Source organism: Saimiri boliviensis, chromosome 12 (assembly GCF_048565385.1).
Source record: "Saimiri boliviensis isolate mSaiBol1 chromosome 12, mSaiBol1.pri, whole genome shotgun sequence".
Lineage (NCBI taxonomy): Eukaryota > Metazoa > Chordata > Mammalia > Primates > Cebidae > Saimiri > Saimiri boliviensis.
In genome coordinates, this window is record NC_133460.1 from 103,892,203 (window position 1) to 103,897,054 (window position 4,852).

General features: G+C 44.6%; 1 pseudogene; it reads left to right on the forward strand.

The window, feature by feature from the left end:
* Window positions 1–3,526: 3,526 nt before the first annotated feature.
* Window positions 3,527–4,630, forward strand: LOC120362512 (zinc finger protein 124-like; annotated as a pseudogene).
* The last annotated feature ends 222 nt before the right edge of the window (window positions 4,631–4,852 follow it).

Sequence of the window (4,852 nt, forward strand, 5' to 3'; positions counted from 1 at the left end):
AGTACTAATCTCAGTTCACAGCAACCTCTACCTCCCAGGTTCAAGTGATTCTCCTACCTCAGCCTCCCGAGTAGCTGGGATTACAGGCATGCACCACCATGCACAGCTAATTTTATATTTTTTAGTAGAGATGGGGTTTCTCCATGTCAGACAGGCTGGTCTCGAACTCCCGACGTCAGGTGATCTGCCTGCCTCAGCCTCCCAAAGTGCTGGAATTACAGGCATGAACCACTGCACCTAGCTGGCTAGTTTTTTTAATACTATTTTTTTAAAGTATATTTTATTTGCTGGGCGTGGTGGCCCACACCTGTAATCCCAACACTTTGGGAGGCCGAGGCAGGTGGATCACAAGGTCAAGAGATCGAGACCATCTTGGCCAACAAGCTGAAACCCCATCTCTACTAAAAATACAAAAATTAGCTGGGCATGGTGGAATGCACCTGTAGTCCCAGCTACTCGGGAGGCTGAGGCAGAAGAATTGCTTGAACCCGGGAAGCAGAGGTTGCAGTGAGCCAAGACTGCACCACTGCACTCTAGTCTAGGCAAGAGAACGAGACTCTGTCTCAAAAAAGAAAACGTATATTTTATCTTATTTTATTTTTGAGATGGAGTCTCTCTCTATCACCAAGCTGGAGTGCAGTGGCACAATCTCTGTCTCCCAGGTTCAAGTGATTCCACTGCCTCAGCCTCTCTAGTAACTGGGACTACAGGCATGAGCCATTATGCCCAGCTAATTTTTGGTATTTTAGTAGAAACAGAGTTTCACCACATTGGCCAGGCTAGTCTCGAACTCCTAACCTCATGATCCATCCACCTTGGCCTCCCAAAGTGCTGGGATTACAGGCATGAGCCACCACGCCCAGCAGAAGCAAATTTTATATTTAGAGCAATTTTAGGTTCACAGCAAAACTGAACAGAAAGTAGAGTTCCACATGCCTCCTGCCCCAAACACACATAGCCTCACAGCATACCACCTCCCACACCAAAGAGGTACAGTTATACAATCGAGGAACCTACACTGACACATGGTTGTCATCCAAAGTTCATATTGAATACCCTTTTCCTGTCTCAGAACTCCCACCTTTTTTTTTTTTTTTTTTTTTTTTTTTTGTGGGCTAAGGAGCAGAAAGTTTAATAGAAAGAAGAAAGAGAAAGGAGAACAGCTCTCTCTCTAGTGAGACAGACGGGCTTCCAAAAGGAAAGACTGGCCAGTGATGGGGTTTCCTGGATTTTATCAGCAGGCTTGAGAAGGTGGTGTCTGAGTTACATAGGGTCCACAGATTGGTTCAGTCAGATGTGACATTTACACAGCGCACAGGGAAGACCGGCCACCCTATCCTAATCTTAATATGCAAATGGGTTTTCCACTTGACTGGTACCATCTTGTCTTCTTACTGTACATGTGCTGGCAAAGAGAAGGGAGGGTGGAGCCACCATTGTGGACATACGTAGTCCCAGGTAGCTTTTTTCCTGCCGGCATTCACCAGTGCAAGCATCCAGCTTGCTTGTCTATGTCTGCAGCTTGATTTCTGCAGCTGCTCTTTGTCAGGAAATGATTTTAGGGCTGCTTTTCATTAAAAAGGAAAACTTTACTGAGGACTCCCATACCTTCACTGTCTGCCTAAGTAATTTCTTCTTCACCCCTATATCATTTTCCCCCTCAGAAGTGGTAACCCTAACTGCTGCTAGACGGTGTTGGACGACGACTCTTTCTAGCTACTTGCTGCTGAAAAGGGGCAGAACTCACACCTTTACATCTCCAACCTCCACATTCCTACCTGACATCTCCTGTAGGGCGTCTGATGAAACGTCTGAAATGGAATGCATCCAGACAGAGCAACTCTTCCACTTCCGTTCAAAGCAACTTCGGGGCCAGAGCTGGGTGTGGTGGTGCACGCCTGCAATCCCAGCTACTCGGGAGGCTGAGGCACAAGCAATGCTTGAACCCAGGAGGCAGAGGTTGCAGTGAGCCAAAATCATGCCACTGGCCTCCAGCCCTGGCCACAGAATGAAACTCCATCTCAAAAATAATAATGATGATGAAAAAATAAGGTATAGGCTAGGCATGGATCATGCCTGGGATCCCAACAATTTGGGACATCTAGGCAGGAGCTCAGGAGTTTGAGATCAGCCTGGGCAACATAGCGAACCCTTGCCTCTACAAAAATAAAATAAGATGTAAACCCACCTGGGCAAGGTGTATGAAAAAGGAGACCATAATGGAAAAGAGATTTCAGCCAATCTGAAAAGAGATGGAGAAGCAGAAACATTTAACAGGAGGAAGGAGCTACAACCTAAATGCAGGCAGGGCATTCCAGTGAGAACAAGCCAGTTCACCCTGCAGAGCCTCAGAGGAGCTCCTGACCTACAGGCACGGACCACAGAGAAGACAGAAGGCAAGGGCTGAAAAGGGGAGATTGACAGAAGTCTGTATCAGGAGACTTCAGGTCCCCTGCCTTCTACCTTAGGAAATAATTATCTTGGTAAGGCACAGAAGCTCTGGACTTAGGGACCACTGGCTGAGCTGAGGGTGCAGATGAGCTGTGGGCTTCAAAGGGCGTTAAGCCTAGGTCTGCACACAGGATTGGGAGCCTCTTCTTCCTCAGCCCCTACCCTCATCGCCAGATGTACTAAAAAAAATTTAATCTTTCCAAAAAAAATTGTTTAAAAACCAAAACACAATGGAAATTAACATTCAAAGTTCTCCAGAGTTAGCACTGCCAAACTACAGAGATATACACAATTCACACACTTCTTTCACACACACAGCCTCCAAAGAGCTTTGGACACCTCCTGCTCAAGGATGAGAACTATGCAAATACCACAGATAATTAAGGAACGCCTCTAATGAGAGACACAGAGAGAAACAGAAAATAGGAATTTAGGGGAAAGATGAGAGAATAGGCATAAATCGTTTAAAATACTGTATCTCAGAGAGGGAGAGAGAGAGAAGCTATTTCATCCATTCTTAAAAGAAGAAAGATTGGAATATAAAAATGAAGTAGAATCAAAACATTTCGATAAAGGAGTTTGAAGATAAAGGTGAAGAAATCTCCTAAAAAATTACAGCAGATGAAGAAATGTGCAACACAAGAGGAAGAAAGGCAGGAGAATGAATCCAAGTAATAGGAATTCCAGAAAGACATTACAGGGAAAGTGTTAGAGATGAAATTAAAATTCAAGAAAATTGCCCTGTCTGAGATGGGCATGATGGTGTGACCTGTAGTCCCAGCTACTCGGGAGGCTGAGGCAGCAGGATTGCTTGAACTCAGGAGTTTGAGGCTGCAGTGTGCTATGATCTCACCTATGAATAGCCACAGCACTCCAGCCTGGGCAACATGGCAAGACTCCATCTCTTAAAAAAAAAAAAAGCAAGAAAGAGGCTGGGCCTTTGTCTCTCATGTCAGGATGTGCATAGCTCGGTCAGTGGCCACTGTCCTTCTCCTTTGCTCTGGGGGTTTGGGAGGCTCTGCCACAGCCTGGGTCCTCCTGTGACCTACATGTACCTGGGGGATCTGCAAGGAGGATGCTGGGACACCCCATAAGCTGGGAAATGGTATATTCTACAAAGAAAAATTATAACAAGCAAATATTACTCCCTGGACCCACCAACAAGAAGGGAGTTTATTTGCTGCTGCCATGCTGAATAGTTCAACTTTAGCCTAAGAACTGATGTGTGGGAGAAAAACTCGAATGCCGTTGAGGATGTGACTGTGAACTTCACCTAGGAGAAGTGGGCTTTGTTGGATTCTTCCTAGAAGAATCTCTATGAAAATGTGATGCAGGAAACCTTCAGGAATCTGGCTTCTATAGGAAACAAAGGGGAAGACCAGAGCATTGAAGATCAGCACAGAAATAATTGGAGAAATCTAAGTCACATCGTATCTGACCTATATGGGTGTCAGGAATGCAGAGAGAAGTCATATACATGTAAACAATGTCAGCCAGGCGAGGCGGTTTGTGCCTGTAATCCCAACACTTTGAGATGCTGAGGCAGGCAGATCACCAGCTTAGGAGTTCAAGACCAGCCTGACCAACATGGTGAAACCCCATCTCTACTAAAAATACAAAAAAATTAGCCAAGCGTGGTGGCATACGCCTGTAATACCAGCTACTTGGGTGGCTGAGGAAGGAGAATTGATTGAACCCAGGAGGTGGAGGTTGTGGTGAGCCAAGATCATGCCATTGCACTCCAGCCTGGGTGACAGAGCAAGACTCAATCTCAAAAAAAAAAAAAAAATGTCAGAAAACTTTCCTTTCTGTCACAAGGGTTCAATGAGACACAGTAATACAAGCTGGAAATTGACATTATAGTTGTACAATATGTGAGAAAGTTTTTAATATTCTCAGTTCATTTCAAATACATCAGAGAAATCGCACTGGGGAGAAACCTATGAATCTGTGGAATGTGAGAAAACCTTCAGTTTTTCCCTTTCTCTCAATAGTCATAAAAGGATTCACACTGGAGAAAAACCCTATGAAGGTAAGAAACGTGGTAAAGCCTTCAGTCATTCCAGTCACCTTCATGACCATGAAAGAACTCACACTAGAGAGAAACCCTATGAATGTAAGCAATATGGGTTGCTTTAATCTCTCCAAGAATAAAAATAAAAAGCACAATGGAAATTAACATTTAATGTTCTCCAGAGTTAGCACTGCCCAACTACAGAGACACACACAATCCACACGCCTCTTTCACACACACACAGCTTCTAAAGAGCTTTGGACATCTCCTTCTCAAGGATGAGGACTATGCAAAGGCCACAGATATTTAAAGAACACCTCTAATGAGAGAGACAGAAACAAAAAATAGGAATTCAGGTGAAAGACAAGAGAGAGCACTCTGGCATTC